Source organism: Haliaeetus albicilla, chromosome 25 (assembly GCF_947461875.1).
Source record: "Haliaeetus albicilla chromosome 25, bHalAlb1.1, whole genome shotgun sequence".
Classification (NCBI taxonomy): Eukaryota; Metazoa; Chordata; class Aves; order Accipitriformes; family Accipitridae; genus Haliaeetus; species Haliaeetus albicilla.
In genome coordinates this window covers 9,635,749-9,660,198 of record NC_091507.1, presented here as the reverse complement: position 1 = coordinate 9,660,198, position 24,450 = coordinate 9,635,749, and positions in this window count along the sequence as shown.

The following is a 24,450-nucleotide window of genomic DNA, read 5'->3' as shown; positions in this document are numbered from 1 at the left end:
TTTGTGATGCGGCCACTGGGAACGGTACTTAGGCGGCTACTCACTTTACAAAGGCTTTAATAACCTTTAGATGGTATCAACTTTTAGTTGTTCCTCATCTGGGCTGGAACTGAACCAGCATCCTATTGGCTGAAAGGCTTCGTATCCCCATTAAAAAATATTTTACTGGCCTTCTCTACTTAAAATACATCAAACGGTTTCCGCTTCAGTTTGTTTTTCTGCTGAAATATGGAAGCTAGAAGTGGTCCTGGTAGAGTGTAGCTTAAGCTGAAAAATACGGAGACACAAAGCCATGGGTTGTTGAGGGCCTTTCAGAGGTGGGATGGAGAGAGCGAGGCACAGCAAGAGCTCAAAGCCTGAAAAACAGAAACACCTAGAGAGGCTTAAGTTCCTCCACTCTACAGCATAGTTGAAAAGTCTCATTAACGTTTGTGGAGAAAGAAAAACTTTCTCTTTTCTTCCCTCCCTTCACTCCACATTTATAGCAAAAGGCACAGAGCTATTATCTAAATGAGGGGATCACAGAAATGTGTATTTTTTGGTGAGAATTTAACTCTGAATACGGCATTCCTGAAAAGGTCACTGCAGGCCATTTCGTTAGGAGATTTGAACAATCAAAAGCTATGCAAAAATTAGGTTTTCATATAAATTAACTCCATGCTATTTCTCCTGATTTTTTTTTAGAGAAAGCTATGGTCTTAGAGCAAATAGATTTTTCTGCAACATACAGTATATATTGTCTTTCAGTACAGCTTCCGACTAAAATTTATCTCTTGCTAAATGCAGACTAAATGAATAGTGTAGAACTAATACATTTTGTGCCAAGAAAATAAATGGGCACAGTGCTAGACGCTTAAGAGTGTCACTAATTATTCACGTGATTTGTGGCATCCCTTCTCAGCAAAGGTATGGGGGCTATAACTGGGAAACTCTTTCACATTTCTCTCTTGGAAAACATACAGCGAGGAACTCAGCAGGCTCACAAACATGCCCAACCCTCTTAATTTCAGTATACCCAGAATGCTATTCCAGCTCCCAGAAATACTGTAGTACATCCAGTGTTTGTGCGCTGAGGACAAACCGGAAGGCTTGGGCGTTCCCGTATGGGAACCAAGGGTTTTTTCTTTCTTCTTTTTCTTCTTTTTTTTTTTTTTTTTAGTGTAATTTGCAAGCTAGAATTGTGGAAGGCCAGTCCCACTTTTAGCTTCCATACCTTGAATGCAAGGGCGTACCCAGAAGAGTTTTTTTAGCGGGCAGCGAATAGTTTCCAACCGCACAACTCTCAGTCCAGCACGACATGTCTGCAGCTTCTGAGCAGCGCAAATGGACATACAGGGGCTTCCATGGTTTTGCAGAGAAATAAGGCCTTTCTCTTGCTTTTTTCCCCCCTTTCTCTTTCTTTTTGGCTATTGTTGGCCTGCAATTTAAATGAACAAAGGAGAAGGAAGAAACAAGAGGAGGTAGAGATGTCAAGGAAAAGCATCATGTTGGCAAGAGGTATTTTTTTAACCTTCAGATGTTATTGAAGAACATAAGATTACTGCATGAGGTACATTGAGATAAAAGTGGAAAACGTTCTGCCTACGTGACTTCCTTTAAAGGAGAAGCAGATTATCATATACACAGAGAAAAACACTGGCACATGGGAGGACAGAGTCACCAGTGATGACTGCAGAAACAAAAATCAACGTAAAACATTGTACATAAAAGTCACCTTGTTTAGCCCTGAGGTGGCACTTCATTTTCTGGGCAAGTTACAATTTTAATTTGGTTTTGTGACAGTCCTTGATGAACGTATCAAGTTTCATCCTTGTTAGTATCTCCATTTTTTTGAAAAGGAAAGAATTGTCCTGGACAGCCTATATTTTAGAATTGGTTTTCTCTTGAGGTAGTTGTTTTATTTTTGCGATAGTCTGTAGATTTCTTCCACATACTGTTACCAGCATGGTCTCCAAAATTAAAGTCTGAGTGGCCAAAACCGGCTGAGTGATAGCAGCTTAGGATATTTTTACCCTTTCTTATAAATGTGTCTGGGCAGTGTAAATTCATATTTTTTAAGGGGGGGGGGGCAGCGTTCTTTTCTTTTTCTGTATTCCCACTGCAAGGACAGGAAGTCAGCAGCTACCGTCAAAAGAAACCAGAATTAGTAGGAATACAGTTGTTATGCTTTTGTCTTTTATTAGCAAAAAAAATATGTTTGGCACCAACATAATCAGATGGAGCGTGTTCATTTCTGTAAAGCATTTAAAACATATTACCAGAAAAATAACTGTTGTGCGTGGAAATACAACACATATTTAGATATTTGAGTGAAAACATGCTGAGAGACAGAGATGAAACTCTACCTTTAGGAGCCAGCTGGCCTGGCAAAGCCCTTAAGAAGAAGGTTCCTGCACCAGAGCCAGGGGAAAGCAGCTCAGGCGGTGAGGGGGGGTCAGAATTGGACCCCGAAGGGGTATGAACACAGAAGGAGTAAGTAGGCTAAATACTATTATATCAAAGATCCTGGAAATGATTCACGTTTTGTAGGCTCTTGTCAGGGAAAAGTCCAAGTTAGATTGAGAATGCTTAAATGAGCAGCATTAAGATTAATTTGGACTCAGAGTCACCAATTAGAAAACCTCTCTCTTGTAAACACCAACCTCTTAATTAGACAATCTTGCCTTTTTGTTTTCTAACATCAACAAAATGGATACATTAGTGCCATATGAAGCTGCCCTAGGAGGATTAGCTAAAGGAAACTGCATATTGAACTTCACCTTTTAATTAACTTTTAATGAATTGCTCTTGCAGCAGAAAGCAGTCACAGAGGGACTCCAAGATGCAGAGTTACCTAAGGTCTATAATGGTTTTTAGGGAGACCAAAAAAAAAGGCTGAATTCTTTGCTCCGCATCTATTTCAGCTTCACTCATAGCCTGGGCTGTGGAGTCATTGTGGGATATTTGAAAGGAAGAAAAGCTGAAAAAAGTTAGATGTGTAACTAATTATATAAACATGTCATCTTTGTTTTTGTCAGTTTTGGTTACTGGGAAGCATATTTTCCTTATTTAGTGTTGCCTTTGTGCAGTTATATTAAGCCAAAGGAAAAAAAAAAGAAGGAGAAGCAGCAAGGGAGAGAGGGAGCAAGGAGAGTGCGGGGGCTGGCGGGATGCTCCGGCTGCCGGCAGTCTGGCTGGGCCATTCCCGCAGCAATGGCATTCCCTGAGCACAGCCATCGGATGGAGGTGAGGATCTCTAGCCGGGCAAGTAATCGCACTTGGCATTCGCTGTCAGGAAGACAACTTTGGTACCAAGTCTAGAGATCATTAGGAATGAAACATCAAATGCCGGAAAACAAATGGAGGCTTAATCTTCAATGAAAGAGAACATCAGCAAAACGTGGCTTTCATGGTTTTGGGTACCTGACACGCTGGGAACTGGCAGATTTTTACCTGTGCTGCATTACCGGTCCCTCGGACCTGCGGCACTCTGGAGCTGCCGTAAAAGGCAGCAAATCTCTCCTGCTGCACAAGGAGCAAGCAGGCGGCAGGGCCAAATTTGGCACAAATCCACATGCATCCAGCTTTACTCGAAATCAGAGGCAGTTCTAGACGCACATCAGAGGCAGGGTTTGGCCCACTGCTTTTAATTTAAGGGGCCTTGGCAGTAGGGTGCGGGATGGGAATGTATCCCCTCCACCCCATGGACTGCACATCCGACGCTGCGCCCGGGGGCTCGGGGGGGCCGGGGCCACCCTCTTGCCACCTGCGCCCCGCGTCTCCGGAAAGCGGCAGCTGTGCGGCTGGGCGGCATGGAGCCACACCGCCACGACGAGAACTGGTTCAGTGCAGTAAAATCAGAAGCAAGCAAACTCGCAGGAACTGGTGGTGTTCCTGAAAACCCTGCCGGTTCCAGGGGACCCTTCCCTTTGCTGTTTGCCTGCCCTCCTCTAGTTGCTTTGTGTAAACATTTGCTCACACACATTTTTTGTCAGCACAATAGCCTTTCTTACAGTGAACTTCCGCGTTAGCAGCCAAGACAAAGGCGTCCGCGAGCAAACTGAAATATTCATTGTTGCCTTTTGCTTGGCTGAGTGTTCGCTTTCCAACGTTTGTCTTTGAGACACTCTGGGACTGCCCAGAGCTGTGGGATGTCCTTCTGCAGCCCGCCCCGGGCTGGGCGATGCCCACCAGAGGGACCTCCTTCCCAGCCACTCCGCCACCACCTGGGCAGCAGACCCCCAAGCTGCCCAGTTTTGGGGTCCCCTGGCAAGCCTGCATGCATGGCTTTAGGCTGGCTGCTCCGATTGACATCTGCGTCCTGACTCCCTTCACCCACCACAGCCAGACCACCTGAGAGTTTGGCAAGTGGGACCCCGGGAAAGGGTTGCCCACCAGCTTGCAGGGGCTGCCCGGGGATCGGATTCAAGCCGGGCCCTGGCAGAGGGGTCCCCTTGAGCCCCACCAGTGCCAGCGGGTGTTACATCCCAGCGGGGATGACTGGAGATGGAGACACGCTGAGTCCCCACAAGCCCTGTGGCTCTCTGAGGTCTGGACCCTCATGTCCTCCTCCTCCCCCCCCATCCTTATATCCTTATTTATGGGGTTAGTGTTTTGGCTATGGTGGCCACTTCATCTGGTGCCTTGGGTATTTATGGGCTCTGGGTAAATAGCCAGCAAGTTTGTGACCTGTCTAAACACCCGTGTCGACTCTACGAGGGGCTCGGCACCCAGGGTGCTGCCGGGCTATTTTTCTTTCGCTCCAAATCCACTTGCTGTGAAGGGTCCCCATCCCATCTTAATTGCTCATTTCATCCCTCTCATCCCCAGGTGGGGCTCCTCATTCACTCCTCGAAGATTTTATGAGCTATCAATTATACATTGATTCCATTAAGCTCATGGTCCCTGTCGCATTATCAGCTTTCTAGGGAGACTGTACATGACACACTGTGAACACAGATGACAGGCTGGGTGAGAAGTGATGGAGGTATAGCTCTGAGAGAGGTGCCTCCGCACTTTTGCAATGCCTGTCCCCCTCCACAAATCCTTGGGACCCTCTTCCAACCCACCAGCCACTCAACCAGAACCAGGCCCATGTGAGTGACATGTTCATGCCTCACAAATAATCACACGTAATCGAACTGGGAGCAATCTAAGTGAGGAGTTCGCAGTCCTTGGCTGAATACCCTTCATTATTCAAAAAAACATACGAAAAGGAATACATTCAGAGAAGACAAGATTGCTCATAAACAAGTCACAAGCAGAGAAAAAACCCTGTATTTGTCAGATAATTCATCCTCAATGAATGCTTCAACCAATTCTAGTAATAATTATTTATAATATACACACTGACTTAGGTGTACACGGTGCTTCAATAAAAGTAATTAAAATAATTTTACATGAACTTATTGGATTAATGGGATAAGCACAAAATGTGGTTTTTCTGCTCAGTGTGTTACAGACATGATCTTTGCAACACATAATGGGCTAACAAGTGTTTATCCTGAATTTTAGACGGGTTCTCTATGGCTCTCAAAGGTGTAATATGGCTTTAAATAATTTTAAAAAATGCATCCCTTGACACATCTTAGATATCAGTTCTGATATTTGTCTCCTTTAAGTGAGTTCAGACAGAATCATTCAAAATGATAGGCCATCTTTCCATAGATTACATATTTTAATCACAATGATATGGCAGCTAATGATGAAGACACATATTGGACCTGATTTTACAAATTCTTTGTGCAGGATCCAGTATTCATTTTGCTTAAAACAGAGAACAAATAGTATGGTTTCAAAATGGAGGCTTAATAGGAACTAAAATATGAAGATTTTGATTTAGAAAATCAAATCTAAAAAAGAAACTTGGAACTTCCAGTGCACAATAGTTTAAAAATGATGCAAAGAGTGGCTAGAAGGAGGTTTACCCCAATCTTTAATCAAGTGATTTGTACCCCTTTATGAAAAAACACTTGGATTTTTTTTCCTGCCTGAAAGAGTCTGAATGTTATGCAGGATTTTGCAGAGAAGCAAAATGAGATGTGAACTGAAAAGGTCCTCGGAATTTGCTTCCACGGCATAGCCCAAGCCATGCTCTGAGAGATGCTCTGGATATTTCAGAGAAAGAACGCCTATTATCTGTTTTCAGGGCTCAATGCATTTCACCTAAAAATGTGCTGGCAATACGCTGTCAAGCAGATCAGTTGCATATTGTTCCTCCTGCTTCGCCAAGCATTTGTACAGTCCCAGAATTTCCAAAGTAAGAATAGTTCTCATAAAAAGCACGGTTTATTTGTAAGTATGGTGCTTTGTGTAATGACCTCTGCAAAAATGTACAAACCCTAGCAATATGCCTAACAGGACGAGTCCTAACTTAGCCTCTCATTCCACAGAGCTCAGAAGCTTATGCTCACTTTCAGAATGAAAACAGGCACATTGAAGTCAGTGAGATAACTCATGTGCTTAACATTTAATGCATGCTTACATACTGTAGTGAATCAGCCTTGGCAATAAAATATGCCCATAGCAACTGTGAAAGAATTCCTTAACCAAACTTCCAAAAAAAGGGGGTTTTTTGATTGCATGATTGCACAACATTGGGGGTTTTTTTAACTCCTTTAGTAAGAAATATTTACTTTTTATTTGAAAATGCTCATATTTTTTTGACTTGGCTTCAGTACTTTAAAAAGTGACAACAGAACCACAAATGTTTAGCTCTTATTAATTATGGGGAGGGAAAATTTAATTTCCTGACTGTGTTTCCCGTGTACACACGAGCCCCAGGAGTTTGTGGCAATCTCCGTAGCTGCTCGGGGGAAGCTGTTAGCTAAGCACACAGCACCAGAGCAGATCTGCCGGCCCGGGGAACTGAAAGAGCAATATTAGAGGCTGGCTGAGGCAAAGTACCACAAGGCAGCATTTACAGCTAAAAATCTTACAGGCACAAAGCGTAGGGATTTATTTAATTGGTTCTCGAGAAATTAGGATGGGATAAATTTCCAGGAATCAAGGAGACACCAGGCTGTGAAACTTGCAGTCCCTGCAGGGAAGGGGTACCCTCCTGTTGGTGAAGACATCAGCCGTGTTTCAAAGGCCCCAAGTCCTCTGCTGAGCTTCTCGATGCTTGCGAGAAACGCGGAGGCTGGGGTCTGCCGGGAAGGACGGGAGGTGACGACGGGTTCAGCGTGAATTTTCTTCCTTCTTTTGTTCTGGAGGTAATTTCAGTACTTTTCAAAGAGTGGATTTTAATAGTAAAAATAATAATAATAACTAAAAAATAGTTGGTTACATGTATTCCTGTTTTATCTCTTTTCCCCTAGTGATGCGTAGCCTACAGTGTGAAGACGGTTTCTGAAATTAATGATTAACCTGCATTTAACTTGCTCGTGTTCACATTGCTTTTTGACGAACACACCCATCTACATCAGAAAAGCTGCAGTGCTGTCAATTAAAATGATTTTAAATCCTGCTGGTGGTACTGGTGCATATCCCTCATGTAGGCATATGTAAACTGGTTTAAACCTTGCTTAAATGAGTTTACCTTGATTTGGTAATTTGCCAGTTTCAGATAAATCTATATAAATTCAACTCTGAGGTCTTAAATCCTTGGGCAGCTTTTCACCCACAGTGACTGGGACTTTCAGTCATACTTCGTAAAATCCACGGATTCCCCACATGAAATTGCTTCCCTTTGTATTTCCCCTCTTTGTTACTCACACTGTCTGTGGTACTTTGCTCCCCATACAGGCAGGGTTCAAAACTATTCCTTGTCCCTACAACACTGATCCCCAATGAGAATTTTTAAACACTGCATTAAAAAATTATGTATAGATCTAAAAGCTCATGAAGGTTTGCAAATTCTTATGTTTGGTTTAAGAGACGGTTCAAGAGGGGATGACTTCAATCTGGCAAAGCCCCGATGCTGGAAGGAAAGGGGAAGGGGAAAGGGAAGGGGAAGGGGAAAAAAGGGATGGATGGAGGAAGGGATGGAGGGAGAGAAGGAGGGAGGGAAGAAAGAAGGGAAGAAGGTCCATCTGCCTGTTACTGAAATATCAGGAAATTAAAGACCCTACCCAAGACAATATCTGCAAAACTTACTGTTTGTTTATTGGTTGTTGGAAATGTCACTCAGAATGATGGTTACTTTTCTATCGGGACATCTTCTAAATTTCATCCATTTCTTGCATCACTGTATCTAAGCTTTTTCACAGATTTTGAAGTGCTTATTTCAGTTTGCAAAACATCATCTATCACACTTCACTGAAAAAGAGAAAATGAAAATTATCTCCATATTTTTACTGGAAACAGGTGTGTCACTCTTGTGGGAATGGTATTCACACAAATTGTGTGTTGTCAGGTACTGCAATATGAGGGAAATTAATTGGCTCATTTAAAGGGAAAGAACCTCCTCATCCACTGCAGTGTCCCCGTCATCCTAAGATCTGGGAGGGAAATCTTTCAAAAATTATTCCAAGAAGTGGGAATATATAAAGTTAAGAACACACATATCTTATCGTGAAGAAAAATAGTCTACAGAAATGAAGAAAGGGCTTGCTTTTGTTACAGTCTGAGCCTTCCTTTGCTGCTAAAGTTAATGTAATCTAGAATGATCCAATGAATAAATGTTAACTTCTTTCTTTTTAAATTTTGGGTGCGCAACATTATCCAGTCAAAACGCAGATCCCCTTAGGTCTCAGGCTGGTTTACAGTCTGTGGCTATGGAGATCCCTCAGAAATAACTTCCATGGTCCCCCAGAAGCAGCTAGTCCAAGCTGGGGTTTTATTATGCTACCGATCCCACCATCTCATTCTTGCAATTTCCTGCCAAAATTCTCCTTCATCTTTCACTCGCACCAGACCACACCTGAAGGAGCTTTCATGCAAGTGAGTGAGGAAGAAAATAGCAGCAAGACTGTGGGTGTTGTGTTCACTGTTCCTGAGCCACTGCATCTGCTTGTCCTTCACCTGCAGGCTTAGGAGAGACCAAAGCTTGGCTGCTGATGGACAGACCCCTGAGATCATTCGGAAGCTGACACTGAAAATGTACTGTCTGCTCTCAGCAGCTTTTGGGTTGGGCTCTGCTGGCACCCAAGAGCCCTCCAAGCCCACAGGGCACCATGAGATCTGCACATCTGCTTCTAAACTTCTCCTCTGCTCATCTTGCAGCCTGTATCGCCCTCCTCCAGAAAAGGGGGGCCTTCTGCGTGACATGTCCCACATGGGGAGGGGACGCCCTAACGGCAGGAGTCTGGGATCCCTGACACTACGCAGCAAGCTGCTTGCGAGAAATCAAAGGGCCAAAAAATCCTTGCGTTTAAATTGATGCCGACCTGCCCTGGAACAACTTGCTGTTTTCAGCCTCTGCAGGGAGGCAGGCACTAGGGAGAGGTCTGGATGAGCGTGTGTTTTCACACCCACCAGCTGAATGTGGTGCCAGCACCACATCTGGGTTGGGAGGGGCAGGGCACCCCACGTCTACTGTGGGAGGTGGACACTAAGAATGACACCCCCATCTCCCCGTCGGCTCCCCGGGCATAGACGGGCCTTTGGAGATGCTCCAAAGTGGTTCCAAGGTTTTGGCAACCGGGAGGACAAGGACCCGGGCGCAGCGAGGCTGGGCTTGATCAGGGCATGGAGGGGGGAACAGGACCCCCTGAAAAATCCTGGGGGGAGTGGTGGTGGGTTGTCAGTGTTGCTGTTGGGATGGCAGCAGCTGCCCATGATGGGGAGAGCCTCCTCATGAGCAGCCACCCCATGCTTCGGTTGCAGCCACCTCAGAGATGGGTGGACATGCGAGGGGAATGGACCTGAGAAACCACCGGTGGTGGAGAAGACTAACCTTCACGTGTCCACGGAGCGTGTCCTCCAGCGAGGAGGCTGTCATCGGCGAGGATTTGCACAAGCCAGTCTCAGGTTTGGCTTTTTTTTCCCATGGAGTTGCTGAAGTCCCTTTGGAATATTAAAAGCCACATCATGGTGCTATACATATTAATGCGCGAGGATTTTTTTCTATTGTCTGTACCTTTCAGTCTAAGTCTGACTGACAGCCTTATCTATGATATCCAAGCCTTAGGATGGTCTGATTTTTAGATAGGCCACTCCGCTTCCTCTTCGGCATCATCCTTTCTTTTTTCTTTTTTTGCATTACTGAATTTCCAGTTTTAGTGACATTTATGTTACATGACGTAGAGCTGACAAATTGTAGTTGTTGTCTTGGCTATTTAATGTTTATATTTCCTAGATGCAAAAGCCAGAATACATTCAATTGATGCAAAAGCCAGAAATGTTGCTATTTCAGATAGATTGATTTGTCACAACGGAAAAGACATATGGCTTTTAATTTGAGTTTTTAATATCTCTATCATTTTAACCTAAGGTCAACATACTCGTTAACATTTTTTTTTTTTAGTAAAATATTATGCCACTGAAATGTACAAAAATGGGATTTTTTGTGTGTTTTCTTTTTGTTTTTATACTACCACATTGTGCAAATCTTTTTAGTTCACCTACAGAGGGGCTATTGTTGGAATAGTTTTCTTATTTGATAGTCAAATCAAATAAATAAGACCAAAACTGCACGTAAGAGAAAAAAAAAAAAAATCCTGACTTTTTTTTTTCTCTCCCCTAGTAGCCACGTTTGTAGCCATATTTATTTTAAGTAGCCTTGGGCAAAAAGTTATGTGCCTCATTAATCTAAATCAACCTTGCAGGATTTTATGGCAACTGTTGTTGCTGTTGCCACATTATGTATGCTTTTTCCTTTTGTTCTTCAATATAGTGCTTATGAAGCTAAGGAACAATTGTCACTTCCTATTATGTGAACTAAATGTACAAGAATTGATGGGGCTTTCTACCTAATGTTGTTAGCCTGAACCTGGTTTGTTTATTTAATGAACAAAATGTCACAGTGTATCTGCATCCTCCTGACATCTGAAACAGTGGCAGCTGCTGGTGGCAGATTTCCTGAAACTGGGGTGCAGAATTAACCAATTCAATTTGCATGTTATCCAAAAAAGGAGGGAGGAGGGGAAAAGAAAAAAAAAAAAGAGAGAGACAAGACTCCCTTTTGAAAACATTCTTTTAAAAAGCACGTATTTTGTGCACAGATGTCCTAAGGACTATTGTATTGTGGGGGGCAGGGAGGAGCCAGTCTAATCCTGACACATAACCTACTTCAGGGCAAGTAGATTTAGAGAAGTTCATTGAGATTCAGGGTTTAAATATGATGCCATTACCAGATAGATGCCGGGTTGGTAAATAAAAACTCTCAGCTACGGGAGCATTTTAAAAACTGGGATTCAGTCTTGCCTCCATCCTCTTACAATGGGCTCTGATAAAGAGGAGATGCTGGTTTTGCAGCCATGCCACCTAAAGAAAAGATACATTTTTATGCCTTCTCTAAGTTGGAATTTATAGACATAACTAAATGGTGATAATGAACTCCTTTAGAAAGTGACAAAATCTGCGGGAATCACTGAAGACATTCACACTCCTCAATTGCTAATCCTAATAATCATTGCTAAATTGCAGTGTTTCTGGCATAAGCGCCCAGAAGCTGCAGCCACCTTTTTAGCTTGGAATGGTTGGTGGCAAATAATGTTTACTGGGCACCAGAAGTTTTCAAATAAAGGGAAAGCCTCCTTGAGATTTGTCTAGTTTTAACTGCGCAGTGGGAAGGCAATGCTGAGTCTCCACAGGCTCCAATCAAAGGAAGAGCAAAGGCAACCGCTCGGGTTCCTTGTTTAGGGTGTTACGCGCGTCCCTCGTCGTGGCCAACGCTACCACCACGCTTCATATGCAAAGAAAAGAAAACACAATCTTTGGGTATATTACATGACAGTGCAGGGATCTGAACTACTTGGTAAAAGGCCCAGTTATGAGTATGTCTGGCAATTAAAAATAATTGGGAAGCAGGTTTGCCACTAACTCTTCCAAGAATGCCAGTTATGATATAATGATGTTTCATTAGACATGCTGAAAGCTGTGAGCTCCGTATGGCAATGGCAATTAGGAAGGATCATAAAGAAGAAAAAAAAAGAAGAAGAAGAAGAAACATTAAAAATATCCCAGCTAAGATTAGCATAGCATTTAATGGCCACTTCATTAGCTAATTGATTTCTTATTAGTTACAGGGAAAAGCCCAGTTAGGGGCTCTGCACAGCTAATTAACAGCATTTACACAATTAGTCAGTTGCTCATTTTGTAACCAAACATTCTTGGAATCAACTGTGGCTGTGATGCTCTGGGCCATTTGATTAATTTTATTTTATTTTTTGCTAATATTGGCTTAACCTTCAAGTAAAAAATTCACTCCCCAGGGCCCCACCATATTTAATCACAACATTATACAAACAGAAAAAGGCTACGTCACACAATCTTAGGACATGAATCGGTTCCTCTTTCTTTCATTTGCAAGTTGTTTTATTGGCCCCATGAAGTCAATAGCATTCAATAAGCAGAATCGTCTGTCTTCTCTCCTGACAGCTGAGTTTTTGCCCATCAAACATTATTATTATTTTGCAATTGGCAAACGGAACAATGTAGGTTTGACCACAACATATTTTTTTGCTTATGTATTGGGAGAAGTATGCAGGAGGTCTGGCCGAGATATTTATTTCTAATGCAGTTGCTTCCTACTGCAAAAGAAATGTATTTTGTAGAAAACTTGCCATTTAATAAAATGCATGTTTTCACATTAGTTTATACCTCAAATTAAGGGTGAATGAGGAAAATTGCATGATGTTATAAGGGTCAGAAAGGGACAGGCTGGATTTATGTGGCACTTTGTTAGCAACTCCGAGAAAATTGATGACCAAGAACATAATAAATAACAATAATAGCATTTAATAAAGCAAACAAAAAGAAACTTGTCTGTTCATTTTCAGCTTATGGCAGCACTCCATAATCTCATAGCACCCAATTATTATTCTGGCAAAACCTGATGTCCCTTTCACTCCCCAGCCTCCTCTGCACCAAGAAGAGCCAAACTCTGATCTCGCTGTAGGCGGTAATGATATCCCCCCGATACAGGGGCTCTCCTGTGAGACTGAAGCCTTTTAGCATTGATGCATATAGGCTGTTAGCACTGTAAGAAGACATTGCATATGTGAGCAGAAGGTCAATGTTTTCACTTGCTGGTTTTCATCGGCACACTGGGATTCTGTATAAAATTACCATATGCTAATTAAATAAAACCAAAACCTCATGATGATCGATCAGGTCAGACATGATACCGAATCATCAATATATTAATTATTATGCCTTGGGTTTTTTTCATTTCACTTCTTTCTTTTTTTTCTCTTTAATGTTTCTTCACAATAAGTGCAAAATGGGAAATTATTTTCATTTACCATTACTGTATTAATTGCAGCTAATGGAAAAACACTCTCTCAGACACATAGTGGCAATTATTCCACTTCTCCCTCCTTTTTTTTTTTCTTTTAATGAGAATTTATTCCGTAAGTGTATTTGCAAACAGTGAACTATAATGGATGGTCATTTCAGTGTCATATTTTCTTTTTTTATGGTGTACATAGATAATATGTTTTCTTTCCTCCCACATTGTTTCTTGTTTTGTTGATAATGCACATCTAGCTTAGTTGCTTCAAAGGATTGTGAGAATCAAGAAAACCTCCAAATTACCTCATTTTAAAGTGGCATATTGGCAATTTGGGACTATTTTTTTTCCTGCTCAGGTAATCCACCATATCTGGAAGCTCTTTCTAAATTCTGAGTAACATCTACAACACTCACGCTGAGCTTCTTTGTGCTCCTATTAAATACAGCAGAAGAAAACCATGGATCTGTGAGGCTTTACCAGATTCCAGATTACTGAATCAGTGGAAGTGAGCACTTAGGTGTCTGTGGGGTTCTAGCATTAATCTCTACAGGGTCAGACAGTGCATCAAAAGGAGAGGAGGGACTAGGGACTGGTCGCCTTGGCTCCAACTCTTATTCCCCAGCTTCTGCTGGTGATGGGTTTCTACTGTGTTCATTCAGTTCCTGCATGGTTTCCTTCTCTGGGTTACCTAGATGTCTATACATGTAGCAGCTACTCATGCATTTCAAAGGATGACAAAAGGGAGTCTGCAACTTTGACAGCTGACATCTATTATTCTCTTGCTTTTGCTTTGCAGGCATAAATGTTACCCACTTTGGTCCTCCTTTCCACTTCAGCCTATGAGCATTTCGAGGTATCTTCTTAAGGTCTACCAGTTAGAGAGCAAGACAAAATAAAATCAACTTCTGAAAATTTTCTCTGCCACCAGGATATCTACCCTGCAGGCAGCTTCCCCCACATGTGCTTGTGCAGGATTTAGCCAACAGAAGCTGCATAGCAACACCTGACTGATGCGACTACTTTGTCTGAAATGCAAAGGAAAATCATCGCTCCTCTTCTAGCCCTTTCCTGAAAGGGACAAATATATTTGCTCTGCCTATGATGGCTTACAAACCAGTCCCTTACATGATGTCTGTTAAGCTGTGTGACCCCAGTCAACAGCTCTCTACTGGGGCACTGTAAGTACAGTAGAAGCAACTTTTCTGAATTTCAGTCTCATATGGTAATTTTGTGAGCTGTATCACCCAACACTTTCTTGTTATGTTGGTTTTGCTGGGTTTGAAACACTCAGCCCCTGAAGAATAAACATGCAATTTTTCCATCAATTAAAAAAAAGAAAATCCAAAAACCCCTTGTAGGTACCTGGTCAACCTACTTCACCCCCACTGTTTGTTTTCCAAATCCTTGCCTTGTTTTCCAGGAGCTGGAATGCATTTCTGTTACCTGGTCTGGGTTTGGTGCTCATATCGAAGTGTCATGACTGCTGGCAAACACAGAAACAGACATTTAACAGCGGTGTCTGGGCTAGTGCTCTTAAGATAAGCTGTGCAGCTCTGTCCCATTGCACATGTGCAGGGCTGACAGTCAGTTTTGGTATTTGAATAATACAAATATTAAGGAGTGCAATTTGACCGTCTTAGAGGGAACTTTGGAAAATTAAAGTTATATTTTTGGCTCTGTTGTATAAAGCGTAGAAAAACCCGTACATTCTCCTTGCCTCAGTTTCTCCCTTTGTAAAATAATTATGTTAAAACCCTGAATAGACAGCCTTGAAAAAGACAGGTGAAAGTGTACATAAAACACAGGTCTTTTACAGCATTGCTGTTAATCTCTGTGTGAGGTGGTCTAAGCCGCGCTGGCCATGGGCTGGGGCATGCTGGCTTTAAAGGACGGGGTGCCAGCAGCTCCGAGGGTTGGCTCTGTCTGCTGGCCCCGAGTAAAGGTCGTGCAGGGAATATCTGCCTTTGCTAGCAGTGGTCAACAAGTCCTGTTAACAGGATACACTGTGATTATTTTTTCCCAGTAATAGCTATAGTTACTCTCCAAAGAGTGGGAGGAGGAAAAGGTTTGGTTTTTTTTTCCCCAATACCTTTTTGCTGAGGTTTTAACATCATTTGGGGAAGAAGCACTTTCATGGTTTCACTTCCTGAAGCCTCCTCTTGTCCCAGTCCTCATTCCCTATTTAAAAAGAGACAGAGCAGCAGTTTTTAATGACTAAAGGGATCTGTCTGTGTGTGTGAAAAGTAGGGTTTGTCAGTCTTTAGACTGCAAAATCACCCCTTCTCTGCTCTGGAGCTGGTTATGCTGTGCAGTTTCTGGAAATAGATTACTAAACACAATTGGAAAGGTGAAATAACATTATTATGATCATCTCATCAAATACTATAGAAAAAGTCCTGTTGGGAGAAAGAATTAGCCATTCCTCAGACCCTCTGCAGTTGTCAGACCTGGGAAACAAACATCCATCCCAAGAATCAAAGAAAGGAGTCTAAACTCAATAAAGAACATGAAACACAAACATCCCAATTGCAGGATAAAACAGAAGATGGACAAGGTATGCAGAAACTATTTCTGGACCACATAAAATATGCAGAGTCAACAAATGATGCATTAAAGCTGACAGCACAAATATATGCTGACTTCCCTTCCAATGCCTCTCTTACCACACTGTCTCTCCCTGTAATACTTTCCTTCACTCTACTGATATAATCAATGTATAAAAAAAAAAACAACCCAACAAAACAGAGAGGGCAAGAAGAATCTGGGATTTAACTCTGCTTGGCAGGAAAGTCAGTGACAACCAGCAAAGCCCAGCGATTCTTAGAGTGGCACATAGAAGGTGGTATGGGATGATGCTAAATGGATAAATAGCAGAATGGAAACAAATAAAAGTGGAATAATGATCTTAGGGTACGGGCTGACTGTTGTGTAGGTGAACAAACAAGGAAGAAAACTTCCTGCATGCTAAGGAAGGTCTCAGTTAGACCTGGTGTTCTCCATACATACCTACTAAGGAATGCCTATTGCACCAGTATGATCTGTTAGGCTACAAAAGCACTGGGATTTCAACCTTTCATCCTACACAAGGTAGGCCATAAAGTTGCCTGGACACACACGAGCGTTTCTGTCTTTCTGCTGAATCAATCTCTTCTACAGTTTGTCTGAAAGTGCACCATACATTTCAGGGAGAACTTGAGCTGCCTAAATCCTAGAGGACAACCCAGCGTCGCTGCATGTGGTCTTCCCAGAGACCCCCATGGAGGGGCCAGGGATTCTGCTGGTGGACAACCAGATGGGGAGCGTGCTTGGGAAGGAATGAGCTTGTGGACACTCAACTGGTCTCTGAGGGCTCTGAGAAGCCCAGTGCTCGGCTCTATCAGCTGAGCCCTGATTGCCCCCCACATCCTCATCTCCCAGGTCCAGCACAATCAGTGATGCAGGCAACCCAAAATGGCAGTAGTTCTTGATGGCCAGGACATTGATTCTAACTCTTATGCTTTTATGAAATCAGAGGGTGCAAAGCCCCACTTTCTTTTAAAAAGAACCGGATTAGAGTGGGGCTGGATGGGCTGGATGTCAGTGGACGAGAATGTGCTGCCAGGGAAGGCTCTCACTGCCTCAGCCCTGCTGCCTGTGCCATGCCTAGCACTTGTGACCCAGGACTATATGATGTCCCACTGGTTGGCATCAGCTCCAGAGACCACGGACAGACTGAAGATGCACCCAAGCGGTGTCCAGAAGTGAGCTGCTGGTGAGACAAATGGCAATGGGCAGAGTGTTTTCCTTCAAGAGAATTTTTGTCTCTCTCATGGAGGGGTGAGGAAAGGGAGGTTAACTAGTCGCAGAAGAAGTAATCATAGCAGATGGAAACTAGTTTTCTGAGATACAGGCTGCTTAGACTGGTCTGAAAGGTATTAAACTAAACAACAGCAAAAGGGCATGGTGGCAAAGGACAGAGAAAGCAGAAAAATCAAGACACCCAGAACAAAATTAATCAAGGTGCCAGAGACCCGAAGAAAAGTCTCTAATTGCCTTCAAGGATTGCAAGGAGCACAGTAATAAGCAAAAGGAAAGGGACTTGCTCACTGATTAGTGCACACACACTCCACTTGGTATTTTAAGCCACCGGAAGGAAAATTGGCATGACTGGAATGTTAAAATCAGTGGTACGAAACTTTTTTTCAAAGACTGATCGAATTAGCATAAAAGGACAGAGAATGGCAGTCTACATTGAAAATGGCATCAGCTGTCTCTGAGTCATTGCCAAGTGCTCTTAAATGCTTATAGGCTGCTGTTCCAAAACATAAAGTGGAAGATGGAGGGCTCCTGGTGCCCACTGCTGCCCGCCAAATCACACTAGAGAGCAGGATGACCGGCTGCTTAAGCACCCATCTATCAGGTGTAGAAAAAGAAAAGCTGTGATATCATGGAGGATTTCAGTCCAAATGACATGTGCTGGAAGTTTCCTGCTGCCAAGTATTAAGATACCCTTCAAATTTTGCAAAATTATAGATAACAATTTTCTAGCTCAGAAAGGGTGGCAACCAACACAGGACAATTCGGGACTGGGCCTCATCTTTACAGATGGATAGAAGCTGAGATGAGAACTAGAAGTCCACATTGTTTAGGCTCAGACTGACTACATCTGTTTATGCAAACCACATAAAGTTCACATCAGTAATATATTTAGAGTTTCTAAGAGTCCAGTTTTACAAAACTGGAATAACTAAGACATGAGTCAGCTTGAAAGAACCAAAATGGTAAAATACGAAAGATTTAATTCTTTTATAATGTTTTATAAATTATCCAAGAGGTAAAGTCAAGAAAGAAGGCTTAAAACCAGCCAGTTGCATATGTGAAGAGAAAGCATGCATGGCAATTAAAAAACAGTATATGGAAAAAAGAAAAGTGGATAGCAGTAAGGATAAATTATGAAATTAAGAAAATTAGTGAGGGAAGTAAAAGGATACAAAGAGAAAGTTAGATCCAGCAGAATGTAAAGCAGTGGAAGGAGTTTTTGAGTATCTAAAAAGCAAAAGGAATCTCAATAAAAGTGTTGTTTCACTGACTAGTTAGACATCACAAAACTGTTGATAAGAGGTTGAAATATTCAATAAACCTTTCTATACTGTGGCTGGAGGAAGAGAGAAGGAGAAAACAGATAGTGTATTTAAGTCATGCAATAATGATAAAATATATCCCCCTTCCACAGTGACTAAAGATGGTGTTAAATGACAGATACCAAAATAGGACCTTTTCAAATTATCATGTCCAAGAGTTTCAGGCTGTGAGCTGAGAATTGTGGTGGATCATTAATGCTGAGTTTCAGTAAATTCTGGGAAACAGGAAGACTTCATAAAAAAAGCAGATGCACCCATATTTAGAAAAAGCAGAAGAGATACTTCAAGTAACCAAAACTGACTGATAGCACTCCCTGACAAAGTAGTGGAATAGCAGATATGGGACCAGATTAATAATAATTTAAAGGAAGGAAATATCATTAATAATTATTTATAGAAGAAACTTGTCAGACTAGCTCAGGATAAATTTTAATGTGATTACAACTGCAGTTGATAGAAGTAATAGTATTTGCACTGTAATAAAATTCCGACATTATTGCATATGGGACAACACATCCTGAATAACAAAGCAGAATGTTATAAAATCAATGATGTCACACATTAAATAGACTGAAACTGAGTTCAATGGTGCATCCAAATCTAATTGTAGACGGGGACCCTCATCAAGAAGGTACATTCCTTGGTTTTTGGTTTTCTTGCTGTTTCCTATTTTTAGCAATAACTTAAGGGTCACAGATGGAAGTCCTCACAGCTGAGACAACAGTTTGGGGATAGTCACTGATACAAAGAGAAAATGCTGGACCTGGTCATGTGAGAAGTGTTTTGGGGTGGCTGAATGTGAAATGACCAGTCTGGAAACAACACAGGCAGGTTGCACTTCTGGGGAGCTCTGCTTGGGGAAGTAGAAAATTTTGGAAATGGTATTTGTGGTCAGGATGAAAATCACCTGAGCATGAGCTCTGAGCATGGCACTATGGCCAGAAGGGCTAAATCAGTTCCTGCCAGTACAAAAAAAAGAAATAGAGTGTGGGACTATTTCCACTGTTCTCGGTACTAGCACTGTGCTTGCTGGGGTCCCGTGTCCAGATCCGCTGCCCAAAATCCAAGAAGGATGTAAAAAAATTGGCATGAGTTCAGAGAGGAGCTCTGAGAATAATTAAAGGATAACTAATAGGAAAAGATTTAAGTAACTTCCAAGAGAGAAGGTTAACAGTGACTTGATCATAGCCCGTAAGTACCTCTACAAGGAAAAGATTTAGGTAATACAGGGCTTTTCAGTCTGGCAGACAAAGGTACAGTGACTAATAAGACCAATGGCTGGAAACTGAAGCAAGGCAAATTCGGACCAAAAAAGAAGGTGCATATTCTTAACAGCAAGGATAATTAATCATTTGGAATGATTTACACAGGATTGTGCTGGATTCTCCATTAATGGAGATTTTTAAATCAAAACTAAACATTTTTTTAAAAGAACTGCTCTGCTGCAAGCACAGCTTTTAATCTTGAAACACGAATTTCTAGGGGCTCGATTATATGAAAAGTAGTGAGACAATCACAACAATACCTCTTGGCTCTAAAACTGGTCAGTTTAGGAATCTACATCAATCATGGGTTTATATGCTTCTTTGTATAACACTTGGAGAATTTCATTTTGGTTTTGCGATGAAATTTGGTTTCCTACATATTCACAGGATTCCAGGTGTCAGGGCTTTAAAAACCACAGTGCAATAAAGGCAAACATAAGTACTTTCAAAAGCAGAAAAAGTCAGGATTAGTCACAGGATGAGATTCAGTTCTAAAACCATAGCGATCAAGAGAAGAAGCACTTGTTACAGCTTTTCATTTTACAATTTTATTATTTCAAACCCCTTAGGAATGAATATTCCTCATTGGCCTGATAAAAATTCATAGCAACAAAGTTAATAAAATGTCTCATCACCTGACAAACCTAGTAGGAAGTATTTTAAAAAATCTGTTTTACAAAGTAATCCCCCAAGCCCTTGTGGCACAATCAAAGAGTTAACTTCAAATAGTCAGAGGTAGTGGACTGTCATCCTCTGTGCCAAAAGATGACCCGTTAGCCTTCAGAAGAAAGTCAGGAAAAAGCTGGGAAAATGGTTGTTGAGAAATGAAATGACAAGAGAAACTCTGAGCCTCCAGTTCTCTGAATCTATGAGTTACTATTTTCTAGAAATCTTTTGGCTTTCACCAGTACTTATTAGACAAAGTATCTCCTCATTTTAATGCTATCACCGAAGGCCAGATGGTACTGTCAGATCGATGTTATCTGTCTCCAGAATTTGCCTTAAATTAAGTCTGTCTTCTCTTTCGGTGTTTGCACCCAAGCACCTTTACCATCGATGGGAGATGACTCCACATTCCAGCATAAGAACAGTTCCCTTTCTGCTCTGACGGGTATTTAGTGACCTGCGTGGTTGAGATCTTTGTGGAAAAGGCTCGGTCATGTGCTACAGCTGCAAAATTGGTGTATAGCATAGCCCAAACCAGGATGGCTGATTGCCTTTCAACAGGCATCGTGCTTTCTTTAAAGTAAATAAGTTAGTGGCTGATCTCTTTGGTGTCTGCCCACAGGTATACTCTTTCCAGTGAGGAAGTGGACCAGAATATTTTTGGATGTTTTCGGAAGAGCTGGCTAAGGAGCTTGATTCATGTTTTGAAGCCAGTTCCAAGTACTTTTAAATAACTTTTAATGGATCACTTTTTCAAAAGGGAAGGAATGTCTACACTTTCCAAACATTACTGTGAACCTGCACACCCATATTTACATGTGCACATCCTGCAAATTCGCAGTCATGCTGAGTCACTCAATATATCACCAGCACCAGGCTAATGGCACAGCTATGCACTGCAGAGACGGGTTGTGTGAATGCCAACGGTACTTAAGTGCATGTGCTTCCCAAAACAAGTGGGCCTTAAAGAACACGGCTCCTTACATCTTGCCTTGCATGTGGGACAATGAAGCACAATGAATAGAGGGTTTATGACAAACTGGTCTGCAAAAGACTTTCCTCTAGATGTGTTTGTATTTACACCATGCTTCATTGGCAAGCATTACTTTCCAGCTGGGGTTGTACTGCTCTTGCAGCTTGTGCACAAAGTAAGCTCCCAGCAATTTTCAGCCTGAGCTGAAAATTTCTCCCTTGCAAAAAGCAGTATCTGGCTGAAGAATTTCAGCTCTGATACTATGTATAAATTCCCTTTTTCTGAAGATCATTTTCCTTCATTCTGTGCTACACTGTAATGACTCATGTGTATCCAGTATTCTTTATTCATTCTTTTGTAATACACAAGTGATTGTGTAATTAACTTTACAACATCTGGGAGTAAAAAAAAAAAACAAAAAAAACTATACCAAGAAAAAAAGTTGCAAATGGGAAATAACCATGAGCATGAGATCATCTCTATATCACTGCAGACTTTTATTAATGTTTGACTCAAAGGGATCATTTTCTCTAGATTCCTTGGAATCTACTTCTTCATTTTCATCAACATTCTGGCAATATATTAAACATTCTCATGCATTTAATTCTAAAGTTTGCTGCTTTCTTTTTCCCCTTGGTTTGTTACTCTTTCTTAAAGTAAAAGAGCAGATTCTTTTTCCTTTCACCTCTGTACAGAATGCCTCAGATGTGACCCCTGGGTGCTTTAACTGGGGCTTGGCATCATTCTCAGCTGGTGCAGAGCAGTGCTGCCAGCTCCCTCCCACATCTGCTCCTCCCTGGGTGGAAAGAAGGAGAATAGGAAAAGGCATTTTGGGACAGGGTGGGGCACACCTGTGCTTGGCTAGCCCTCAGCTGGCACAGGGTTTCTTATAGTCTGAAACCATCTGGTATAAATTAGAGCTGTCCCTCCTTGGGTGCAGGAGGGGAAATCTGTGTCAAGAGGTCCAGATTTTGTGCTACATTAAACAATATGATCTGATGGTTGATGGAGATCACCACAAGAAGAAGGGAGAGGCAGAACATGTCCTAGGGTAGCATAAAGTTTTGATTTGTGTCAGTTTGGGATGGCCACTTCACTCGAGTGGTGAAATCATGGTAAAGTTATGAAGCTCATCCCACCAAGTATTTATACCATATGAGGACATGTTTTGCCCATGCCACAATCTCAGAACAGACACTAATTTATTTTTCTAATGAGGTGATGAAATTTCTCCTTGTATATTCTGTATCTCTGTAGATAGAGCCCTGCTCTCCTGATTAACAAGGCTTTGTCAACATATGAAAATCTGCTTTGCCATATAATCAAACATATTTGTTAGACATTTGGAAGGATGAGGAGTTCAGAGCTTTTTGATAGAAAGGCGTACTGCACGCTTTGGAGCGTGGAGGAGACAGTGGTTTGACAGCAGACCCTGTGCTTCTCTGCAAGGTGTCTGCTGACTCCAGCAGCCTGCTTAGCTTTCAATTATTTGGCCCCAGACCCTCATCGAGCAGTGAACAGCATCTCCAGCGGCCTCTGGAAATTCCTGTACCTCTCTGGCTTTACACACCCTGCTGCCACCTTCATCCCCCTTGCCAGGAGAAAGGCCACAGGGGAGCCACTGGGGGAACTGCAAGGGGAATGGGTCCATCTTGGCACAGCCACGGGCAGACCCCAGCAGAGTCCCCCTGTCCCAGGAACTAACCTGACCGCTGCCTCTGCTCGGTAATGTCTATGCTTTCTGCAAGACAGAGGGCAGCTGTTTGCGCCAAAAGCTGCGGCCGGTGCTGGGTCCTCCTGCCGTACCCAAAGGATGCAGGGGGTTCTGTTTCCTGAGATCCTTCCTGCAGGGACTGACCTAAAAATGAACAGACTCCAAGATGCTGTAACAAGACTGAAAACTAGGAGGTTTTTGTACTTAACTACAATGTCATTGGAATAACTGAGAAGTGGTGGGCCAGCTTGCTGTCGTGGTTTAACCCCAGCTGGCAACTAAGCACCACGCAGCTGCTCACTCACTTCCCCCCACCCAGTGGGATGGGGGAGAGAATGGGAAAAAAAAAAGGTAAAACTCATGGATTGATTGAGATAAGTACATTTTAATAGAACAGAAATGAAGAAACTAATAATGATAATAATAACAATAATAAAATTACAATAATAATAAAAGGATTGGAATATACAAAACAAGTGATGCACAATGCAATTGCTCACCACTCGCCGACCAACACCCTGTTAGCCCCCGAGCGGCGATCCCCCCAGCCCCACTCCCACTAGTTTATATACTGGGCATGACATCACATGGCATGGAATACCCCTTTGGCCAGTTTGGGTCAGCTGCCCTGGCTGTGTCCTCTCCCAACTTCTTGTGCCCCTCCAGCCTTCTTGCTGGCTGGGCAGGAGAAGCGGAAAAATCCTTGACTATAGTCTAAACACTACTTAGCAACAACTGAAAACATCAGTGTTATCAACATTCTTCGCATACTGGACTCAAAACCACAGCACTATACCAGCTATTAGGAAGACAATTAACTCTATCCCGGCTGAAACCAGGACATTTGCACACCTGGGGTGGCTGCGAGGGACAGATACCAGCTCTCCAGGAGGGACCGGCAGGGAAGAAGAAGCCAAGGACCTTGCTGTCTCTGTGAAGGAGCAGCCTGGGTACAAGGAGCTCTTCAGTGAGACGCATGATGGGCTGGTGGAGAGCCTGTGGGTCAGGGGAGAGGCCTGTAAGGGGGATATCGTGATGGGAGGGTATTACAGATGTACCATGAGGGCGAACAAGTGGATGAAGTCCACTTCAAAGCACTGGAGGAAGCCTCTGAAGCACAGATGCTGGTTCTCATGGGGGAGTTTAACCTCCCGTACATCTGCTGGAAGAACAGCATGGCAGGACACCAGCAGTCCAGGAGGTTTCTGGAGGGTATCAGGGATAACTTCTTGAAAGAGGAACTGGGTAGGCCAACAAGGGTTGACCCACAGCTGTACCTGCTATTGACTGACAAGGAAGAACAGGTTGGGGATGTGGGAATTGGCAACAGCCTTGGCTGTAGTCACCGTGAAATGCTGGGAGTGAGGTCCTGGAGGGAGCGAGGAAGGAGAGTA